The 11,331-nt window shown below is 37.3% G+C and overlaps 1 pseudogene across 1 annotated transcript; it reads right to left on the minus strand.

The window, feature by feature from the left end:
- Positions 1–7,163: 7,163 nt before the first annotated feature.
- LOC109390120 (ATP synthase F(0) complex subunit B1, mitochondrial pseudogene) lies at positions 7,164–8,085 on the minus strand (annotated as a pseudogene). Its single transcript, XR_002125505.1, has one exon. The product of XR_002125505.1 is annotated as an ATP synthase F(0) complex subunit B1, mitochondrial pseudogene (transcript).
- Between the last annotated feature and the right edge of the window lie 3,246 nt (positions 8,086–11,331).

Raw genomic sequence — 11,331 nt, forward strand, 5'->3', positions numbered from 1 at the left:
CTAAACATGCATTGCTAAATACTAATGTTTTGCTTGCTTTTTTCACTTAATATAAATGAAATCACACAGTATTTATTCCTTTGAGTCAAACTTTTTCACCTAACATTACTGGCATAAGGCTCTAGGTCATTCAACTTTACTATTGGTGCATATTTAGGCTGTTCCCAGTTCGGGACCATGGTGAAAAATGGAACTATGAATATTCTTATATAAACCTGTTAGTACACATGTGCATGAATTTCTGTTGGGTATAAATCATCAGGAATGGAATTGTTGAGTCATATGTATATGATCAACTTTAGAATATAATGACAACTCTTTTCCGTAGAAATTGTGTGAATTTACGCTTCTATCAGCAATGTATGTTAAGAGTTCCAATCATTCCACATCCACTCCAGCACTTGGTATTACCAGACTTAAAACGTATCCATTCTGGTTGAGTGTTGTGATATCTCATGGTTTTAATTTATGTTCCCTGATTAGCAATGGGGTCCAACACCTTTTCATGTGTTTGTTGGTCATTTAGACAGCTTCATTTGTGCCTATTCAAATCTTCTGTGTAGTTTTCTATGTGACTGTTGACTTTTCCTTGTAGGTTTATAGTTCTTTTTATATTCCCAGTATCGGCCCTTTGTCTATTATATGTATGGCAAATATTTTCTCCCACTGTTCATTGAATTTTCACTTTTTTAATGGTGCTACTTGATAACCAGACAAGTTCTGAATTTCAATGTAGTAGATGTCGTTAATATTTTCATTTATAGCTAGCACTTTATTTATATTCAGTCTAAGAAATCTTTCATACACCAAAGTTATGAAGATCTTCACTTTTGCTAAGTTTCATTTTTCTAGAAAATTACCCCTATAACTGAAACCTAGGCTATGTTATTAATAATATGCATTGATATTATCTTATTATTTTTAGTATCAGCAGAGTCTCTAGCAATGTTGCCTTTTTCATCCCTAACATGGATATGCACCTTCTCTCTTTTCTTCTTGATCTACTCAGTAGAGGTGTATCAAGAATATTAGTCTTTTCAAAGGACCAAATTTGGATTTTGTTGATCCTCTCCATTGTATTTTTTGTTTCATTAATTTTTGCTTACATTTATTATTAAATTTACTTCTACTTTCTTAGCTACTAATGTATTCTTCTTTTTCTAACTTCTTGACAAAGAAACTTGATTTGTTACTTTGTACTATCATAGTATAAAGATATTTTCTACTTCACATAAATACACACAAAAATTCTGATATTTTTATTATCATTCCGTTCAAAAAATTTTCTAATGTCCTTTATGACTTCTTTGACCTACAAGCTATTTCAAAATGTATTTATGAAATTTTAAACATATGGAAAATGTATTATTATGCCTTTGTCATTGATTTCAGGTTTAATTGTGTATTCAGTTCTTTGGAATTTGTTGAAACTTGTTTTGTGACCCAGCATAAGAATGTTCCATGTATACTTGAAGAGACAAACGTGCAGTTTTAATTTGTTGGATAGAAACTCGTTTTTCTGGAGCTGAACAAGTTGATACTAAAGTTTACAGAAAAATGAACACACAAGAAAAACTAGGAAAAATACTGAAAAGCAAGAAGTCTGAGATGGAACTAGCTTTACCAGTTATTAAAACATATTACAAATCCTCTATAACTAAAATAGTATGGTGCTGACACATAAGCTGACAGAAAGACTATTGAAATGGAGCAGAAATTCGAGAAACAGATCCAAGTACATATGGAAATCATGCATATAATATAGGTGGTACCTCAAATCATGGGGCAAAGAATTACTTTTAATAAATGGTGTGGAAAAATGAGATAGCCATTTGTAAAATAAATAAATAAATTATATTATTTTCTTATACCATATATAAGAACAAACTCAAATTGAATCAAGTACCTAAGTATATAAAATGAAACTATATAAGTACTAAAAGAAAACATGAGTAAATTCCTCTATGACCTGGGTGTAGGGAAGGATTTTGATTCTTTATAGTGACTGTATTTTTAACTGCTAGATTCCCATTTGGCTTCTTTTTATAGTTTCCAGATACCTACCATGGTTCTCAATCTTCTCTATTATTCTCTTGCACACAGTAACCATAGTTATTTTAGGTTTATCTGATAACTTCAATATCTGAATCCCCTGAGAGATTATTCCTGTTATTAGTTATTTCTGCAATTGCATTTCTGCTGCCAAGGAAAAAGAATAAAGGACTCTGTTGGCTCTTTGTGTATAGATGCAGTCTTGTTTGCTTAAACAAAATGCCTACAGGGGCCAGGTAGGTAACACAAATTAATAAATTGAGCCCAGTAAAAAGTAATAGGGAAGGATGGGGACTGGCTAACCGGGGAATGCATTTCCCAACAAAAGGCCTTCAAGTTCAAAAACTGTAAATACTTTCAAGTCAAACAAAACACATCTGTGAACTCAATTTGCTTTCCCAGTGCCACAAACTTGTGGTCCCTAAACTAGAGTCTTCCCTGGGAATACACCAGGACTGGTATAGTCCTTCCCTTAAGAAAATTTCAGGTAGTTGCATCCATTTATTTGCACTGAGAGATAGAACATGAAGAATTATTGTGAAGTCTTGACAGTAACAGTAGCTAATATTTATATAATCCACATTATATTCTGAGAATTCCTCTAAAAACTTTACATATATTAATTTAATCCTTACAATAATATTACAAAGTAATCCCTCATCATCCTTATTTTATAGAGGAGGAAACTGAAGCACTGAGAGATTTAAGAAACTTGACCATGTTCACTCAGCTAGTAAGTAGCAGAGCTGGGATTCAGACACCAGCAGCCTGGCTCTACACAATCCTGCCTCTCAAGATACAAAGGAAGAAAACAGTACCAGTTCTGGAAGCTGAAATTCTTGACTACACTCCACTTGGTTCAGTGACCATAAAGTCCACAAAGGAGCAGAAATAAAAGTGCTGTTTTTGTGAGTACTCTGAAGTTCTCTATTCCTTAAGCTCCACTGTATTGTCATTCTGTCTACTACAAACCAGGATGCATCTGAATGTCAATTCAATTAGTAAGTGTATAATTGTTGTCTCCATAAACCATACTTTGACATTTAATATGCCAAACATGATCATTTTATGAGCAAACCAAGTTATCCATAGCATATTTTTATGTTCTACAGCTATCAAGATGGCTTCAGATTTACAGAGTGCTAAAAAAATGACTATATCATAAATTTCAATTTTCCCTAAAATTGCCTTTTTTAAATGAACCAGGAAAAAATATATATTTCTGTCAATGTTTCCCCTATAGCAGGTTCAGAATTCCTGAAAAGTCAAAATTGCTCCAAGATTGAGGGGCCTGTGCAGCTCTGAACAGTCATACATATCAAAGTATGTCTTCAGTTCTGTACTTTTCGGGGGGGGGGGGGGGGTTAGGAGAGTTGTTCATATATTCATGAAGTTGGAGAAGACAGGTCCACGCCCAAATTTTAAATAATTTATATGCTCAATATATGTCATCTAGAGCTCTACAAAGTGGTTTCTACACAAAAGACGTTGCCGGTGATGAGATGAGATTGTGGTGAAGGGGTGGGGTCCCCAGGTGGCTCTGCTGGAGGTCTGAAGAAGGAATGGATGGGCCTGTGGGCTGGAGATGGCTGAAAATCTGTACCCTGAAAAGCTTACCCACTCCTTCCTCAGGACTGTGGATGGTAACAGACTTCTCAGGTCCTGGAAGCCATCCCTGTCCTCTTAGAAATACAAACTGGGTAAAAGTTTAACAGGATATTTCATCAGGAACCTCTAAAGACTCAGAAGAATCTCTGAGTGAGGGACACAATGAGGCCAAATAGGGAGGAGAGCATATTCCTTGCTTTCAAGGAGCAGAAAAAACAAAGAAAACACTGGATTCAAGACTGATTATTGGCTCTGGTTTTCACTCTCCAAACACGATGAATTGGGCTTGGGGTGGTGGAGGGCACAGAGGTAGAGCATTGACAAAAACCAGTAAGATCAGTGAAACAATAGAAAGCTAAAAATAGATCCCAGTATATATGAGAAGTTAGTTTACAGTACAGGTAGTTTTTCAAACCATGATTATTCAATAAATTATTTGATATAAAACACTAACCATTGGGCCAAAACGAAGTCAGGTCTCCACCTTCTACCATATAGAAAGATAAGTATCCAAAACCTATACGAGTGAACAAAAAGAAGTGAATAGCACATGTACCAAAGGCATTGAAACTATAGCAGAATATGTATCTCACATCACAAATTTCAAGAAATATCTTAGAACTGAAATAAAAGGTATTTGACTAGAAGATATGTCAGAGGGAGTGCAAAACAAAGTCATGGAGACTAAAAGGAAAGCATTCTTAAAAATCTTACCAATAATCTCAAGATCCATCCATGTTGTCGCAAATGGCAGCATTTCATCTTTTCTTACGGCTGAGTAATACTCCATTGTGTGTATATAACACACTTCTTTATCCAATCATTTATCAAAGGACACTTTGGTGGTTTCCACGTCTTGGCCACCATAAATAATGCTGCGATGGATCTTGAGATTATCATGCTAAACAAAATAAGTGAGACAGTAAAAGTCAAGAACCATATGACTTCTTTCATATGTGGGATATAGAGCTGAAAACAACAAAGGAACAAGACAATAAACAAAAAAACAAGAACTAATAGACATAGACAACAGTTTAGTGGATACCAAAGGGCAAGTGCCAGGGAGGGGAGAGAAAACGGGAAAGGGGATCAAATATATGGTGATAGAAGGAGAACTGACTGGGTGGTGAGAACACAGGTGATATATAGGTGATGTAGTATAGAAATGAAGACTTGAAACCTATATAATTTTACCAACCATTGTCACCCCAATAAATTTAAATAAATAAATAAATAAATAAATAAATAAATAAATAAATAAATAAAGATCTTACTAATATCTTTTCCACATCCCATTTGGAATAATGGGAACGAGGGCTAAAAGTGGCCAGAGGGAATATACAATGCTCCATCTAGAGCTCCCTTTCCCCAATGTACATAATTTCCTGAGCACAATATAGGAGAGAAACAAGAAAATATACCCTTAAGGATAACTGACAAATGGCCCAGTTGGGCAATAGAAAAAATAACAAGGCCATTTCAAATCAAAAGCCAGGAACCTCTAGGATTTTATGCAAGCATGGGCAGCTCACCACAAAGCAGAGCGAACAAACTAAGAGCTAAAGAACACAGCCCTGGGACAGAATCTGGCCCCAAATCAGCACAGTACTCCAGAGCAATGAATCCATATAAGTTTTTAAGTCTCAGCAACTAAAGCAATCACAATTACAAAGCAGAAGGTGAAATTTATAATTCTTGAAATTAAAACCTCTTTATGACACACACACACACACACACACACACACACACACACCACACCACACACATGGTCTGACAATTAAGTTTGCAAACTTGTTGCAATGATATTGCTAACCTTCTATTGATATCAGAGGGGTTATTCATTATGAATTTGTACCAACTGGACAAACAGTTAACCAAGTTTACTATTTGGAAGTGCTGAAAAGGCTGTGAGAAAATGTTAGATGACCTGAACTTTTCACCAGCAATTCATGGCTCTTGCGTCACAACACTGCACCAGTTCACACAGCACTGTCTGTGAGGGATTTTTGAACCAGTAAACAAATAAATGTATTGGAACAAGCGCCCTACTCACTGATCTGGCCCCAGTGACTTCTTTCTTTACCAGAAGATAAAGTAAATATTGAAAGGAAGACATTTTGGTAACATTCAGGATATCAAAGGTGATACAACAACAGCTCTGATGGCCATTCCAGAAAAAGAGTTTCAAAATTGCTTGGAAGGGTGGACTAGGCACTGGCATTAGTGCATAACTTCCCAAGGGGAGTACTTTGAGGGTGACCATAGTGATATTCAGCAATGAGGTATGTAGTACTTTTTCTAGAATGAGTTCAGGAATTTAATTATCTGACCTTGTAGCCTAAGGACAAGCCCTATATTCTGATGATGGCAAAATCAGATCAGCCAAGAAGAGGGGTGCTTGAAGTTACTCGAACTGCTGAATAAACCAGCCCTGAAACTCTTACCTCAAACTTCTCGTTATGGGAAATACTGACTCTTTAAGGTATTTGAGTCAAGGCTTTCTGTTATTTGCTGCTGAAAGAACCCTACCTAACGTAGAAAATATCGGGGAAATAATGAAAATAAAAACACTGCATATTAAAATCTATAGGATAAAGCCAAAACATTATTCAGAGAAAGTCATTTCCTTTCATCTCTTTAATTTCCAACACACATATTCTGCCTCAAATATTTTGAGAATTGAAATCAAGAAGTTAGAGAAAAGGAAAGCAATATAATGCTCAGGAAGGTAGGAGAACATGATTAATTCAGAAAGAAATTCAGTGTTTTCTATGTTCCCAACCAAACACTGCATCTGAGCCTACCATTTCCTTTACACGAGAACATTTGCTCCTTCTCGGCATCCTTACCACCCCTTGAGCTCAGCTTCAGATTTGGTCTCTCCTTCCAAAGCAGGGAGGATACATGGCAAAAGATTCCAGCTCAAATGCTGTAGGAAGAGAGCATCGAAATGTATAGAAGGGAATCTTTAGAATCTAGTCAGAGGCTCCCACACCAGGCCAGAACAAACATACCCCCTAGCTTCTCTAATAAAGATGCTCATTAGTTCCTTCAGAGGAGCCTGTAGATATTTCTACAGAAGCTTCCTAGTTCACTTATAATTAGCTACATATATTTATGCTCAGGTCAAGATAGAATAAACTACATATAATTCTCATTCTAGAGCATGAGTTCAGAAATTCTCCAGAAATCCTTTTGTCTATCTATCTCTTTTTGTTTGTTTGTTTCAACTGTCCATTTATTGCAAGATGGTAAAATTAATTACAAATTTAAACCATAACTTGGTAATCTTTAGCCAGACATCAATTTTTATTAAAAGCTAATTGCTTATTCAAAAGTGATTAATGTAACATCTCAAAATGCAGAGTAAGAAGGACAAGAAACATCTCACTGGCCAAAAGATTGTTTGTTTTAATTCTCTCACTATATGAAACTCAAGCATTTGATTTTTAAGTAGGGTAAACTGGAACTTCAGAGGCTGCAATACAGACAGATTTTGTCACATCGAGTAGTTTCCATTTAGTCAGTCAACTGTTTCTAGCTGTCTCAATCGGGATGGCTGCATTTACATAACTGGCTGTGCTTGGGCCTTCTTTGCAAGCAGCTTTAGATCTGAAATGCACTTGGCAATTGTCTCCTTTTCCTGCTGTGCAGAGATGCTCTGTACCACGTGCTTCTCCACCCAGTTTATCATGTGCTCTTGTTCCTTTCGACGCATCATATTCTGCACAGAGATCTGATAATCCAGGCGATTGTTTACCTCCCTGTATACTCTAAGCAGCCGTTCCCGGTAAGTAACCTCCAAGGCCATAGCAATGTTATTCCTCTGGACATCAAAAAGATAATGGCACTTTTGAACCAGTGTCTGTTGTGACTTCTCCAGATTAATTGCATCCTGGATAGATTTGATGGAAGCCTGCTTCGCCTCTTCTAGTTGGGCAATTTTTTGCTCATTGAGTTTATCAGCAAATTCCCCAATAGAGGCACCATATTTTTTAATTACATAGACAAGCAACCCTATTGTTGATACAGCAGAGATGGTCTCTGGTGTAACCACATACATTTCTTTGGATAGAAAATATAAGGTAAGCCCAGTTCCGAGCACATAGGGTCCTGTTACACCAGTTTTAGGATAAAGGAACTGGAAAAATTCCTCAGGAATCAGCCCATGACGAACTTTTCCTCCATATTCAGGAAGAGGTGGTACAGGGGCGAGACTTGGCTGCCCAGTGTGAAAGATCCTTGTTGCCTGCAGTACCCCTGGACCAAGAAGGGCTGCGTTCTTCAGACTGGGGGCCGCTGTGGCGGTGGCAGAAAATACCACCCTGGACAACATGGTCAGCGAGGGGCCACTTGGCTGTCTGGGCGTCCCAGTGACCTGGACAGGAGAGCCTGTCAGGGGCAGGAGCAAGATGGTCGCTCGCAAGTTTCCTCTATCTATCTCTTTAGGTCTTACATTAAAATGCTATCCAGTGTTTGGACTTGGGAGACCTAATCTGAATATAACAAACATTGTCTTGATTCCAGAATGGGGAAAAAAAAAAGAGAGAAGAAGAAGAAGGTCCCCTATGTCATTATCAACATTATCACAAAACAACAATAGCAGATAACCTTTACTGAGCATTTGCCAGATGGCAGAAACCACACTAAGCACTTCACCTGCATCATTTCATTTAATCCTGACAGATGAGGAAGTAGAAAATGGGATTCAAACCTAGGCCTGTTTACCTCCAAATATTTAACTACAACACTAAACTAACCATACCAGGCTTTTGGGTGGTTTTGTTTTGTTTCTATCTAATAGTGCTAAATGTTACACTTTCACCATAGTTTCCACATTTCATCCTCACAACAACCCAGTGAAGTAAAAATGATCACCACTGTTTTATAGATGAGGCTGAAGAAGTAATATTCTCAGGTCATGCACCTTGTGAGTGGCAGAGCCAGAATCAGAGTGTCCTTCCTTCTCTGAATCCCAGGCTTTTCCACGCAACCTCTTCTCGTGCTAATCCTTGCTCTCCTGGTCATCAGGGCAACCAGATGACAGCAAACTGGGTTCAATATGCCCATTTTCTCTCTGTTCCTCTTTTTCTCACCACTGGGAAACAAAGCAGCCCTGTGCCCTTGGAGTTCATTACCACCTTCATTATCCTCAGGTGCTTTTTAAAAAAAAATCCTGATTTTTTTTTCTCCTCCATTTTCCTTTTTTTTTTTTTAAAGGTTTTTGTTTGCTTAATACATCTGAAAAGAATGCATATACAAAGAATTAAGGCATGAGAAAGCATTGGTTCAACACTAATGAATCTATAGAATTAGGATTTGGGGAAGGTGGGGAAGAATTACTTAAACATTTTTAAAAATGGGAAACTGCAGCCAAAATAAGTTGATAAAAATCTCTATTAACATTTATGAAGAGTCTTCATAAGACTCTCTCCACAATTTTCTTCTCCATTTTCTTATCAAGGGTTTGTACACAGCCTATAATCATGCCACTCAAGGTGACAGCCACTTTGGAAGTTCTCCACACATTAGTACACAATTTAGAAAATTATCAGCAGGCTCCAAGGAAAGCATAGGTTTCAGCCAAAGTAACTGTTTGGATAGGGGAGCTTCCCAGAAATGAGATCAGCTCTTTCCCCGAATTTCTACAGTCTTTTTTGAAAGGTGATTAGAGCAAAGTGGTAAATGTCTTCCTTCTATCAAGTATTGGAAAGCATACTCTTTTCCCAGGCTTTTTCCTCATCTAAAACCATACTAGCCAGAACCAAGGGATGCAAAAATCATCCCTGCACTCTACAGCACAGAGAGAGATGCATAACAGGGAAATTGTTAGTCAAAGAAAGTTAAACCCTCAGCATAACGAAGGACATCCATAAAATGCACGTATGGGTGAAAAAAGCAGGGGGGGCGGTTATGGAAAGTAATCTCATAGGGTGATCTGATCATAAATTCCTAACTGGGCAGGTCATGGTGGGTCATCATGCCCCAGGCCTATAACTTCTTTTTGTTTTTTAATTTTATTGGGGAACAGTGTGGTTTTCCAGGACCCATCAGCTCCAAGTCAAGTAGTTGTTCCAATCTAGCTGTGTAGGGTATTTTTCCAGGACCCATCAACTCCAAGTGAAGTAGTTGTGCCAATCAAGTTGTAGAGGGCACAACTCAGTGGCCCATGTGGGGATCAAACTGGCAACCTTGGTGTTATGAGCACTGCGCTCTAACCAACTGAGCTAACCATGCCCCCCCCCCAACTTCTTTAGTGAAAGGTTTTAAGTCAGCCTTGTCTATTGTTCAGTGCCAGCCTTGTGCATCTAGGTTAACACATCTTTGAAATACCAGAAATAATACCCTTCGAAGGGGGTATTAATGCTCAAGAGAACACATAATCTTGTTTACGGTCCTGTAAGCTGATCCCCACCTTGCTTTCTCTCACCTTCATGTAACCTTCCTTATGTTCCCTCCTGAATTTCAAATACATAAAAGAAGCTGCAAAACTTATTTTCCGTGGAATCTGAGATCTTGCTCCCCAGCGCATGTCATCAGTTTGGCTCAAATAAACCCTTATAAAAATTCTCTACAGGTTTGGATGTTTCTTGTGTCAACATATGATGTCAGTATCTCTTACAAACACTTTTTGAAATTCCCTAACATAGGACTACTAGATTCCCTGCACTTCCCCTGAGTAGCATGAGATCTTCCCCACAAGGGTATCAAAAGATTAGCTCTTCCCTTGTTGACCATAAGACAATTCTCAAAGGTGATCTTAGATTACATTTGTGTATAAAAGAAAGCCTGTGATTTTCAGGGACTAAAAACTAGGGTGTGGTGGTCATCCATGTTCTGGTTGGTAAGCGCTTATCTTCTTTCTTCTGTAGAAAACAGAAATGTCTTATTTAAATTCTGAGACTATGGTCTTATTTTGCAACATAAAATCAAGCCCAGAAGAACATCTTGGAAAACTCTGTAATGGGTTCTGTTTCTGGCAGTGGCAGACTAGATTGTTTCAGCCCAAGTGTCTCTCTAAAAATAATTATACGATCTAACCCAAATATTTTGAAAATTTGAAGGCATGGGAAAGCTATAAGGTTATAAAAAACTTAGAGCATGGAAAGAGTAAAATAAACAAGAGAGTTTAACCTTGCATTTGGTGTTTTTCTAGAGGCAAGGGACAATTCCAAAAGCAGTGATTGACAGGCTGAGAAAGTTTTTAGAAATCACACAACTTGAGTGACAAAAAAATAATAGAGTGCGTGGTCTTTCAAGAGGGAGAGAGTTTTCAGTTCCAGAATTTCAATTTAATTCTTTTTGATAGTTTCTAGTTCTCTGCCAAATTTTCTCCACCTTGATATTTAATCTTTAAATTATTAATAAAATTATTTTAATATCTGTGTGGATGTCTCTAATGTCAGGATCTTTCATGAATATGTCTTTTTGTCTGGTTTTTTTTTCTTTTGTATTTTTTCACAAATCTTGTCTTCTTGCATGCCTGATTATTTTTTATTGCGTGACAAATTGTAGAGATCATTTATGGTTCTGATATTTTACTCCAGAGAGGATTTACTTTTGTTTCTGGCAGATTGCCTTTAATTATAATCAGATATTAGATGACTGGAAGTTGAGCTTCAGGTCTTGTGAGGGCTCATCTACTTCTAGTTGACACTTTCTTCCAAAGAG

The sequence above is a fragment of the Hipposideros armiger genome, unplaced genomic scaffold (assembly GCF_001890085.2).
Source record: "Hipposideros armiger isolate ML-2016 unplaced genomic scaffold, ASM189008v1 scaffold_256, whole genome shotgun sequence".
Lineage (NCBI taxonomy): Eukaryota > Metazoa > Chordata > Mammalia > Chiroptera > Hipposideridae > Hipposideros > Hipposideros armiger.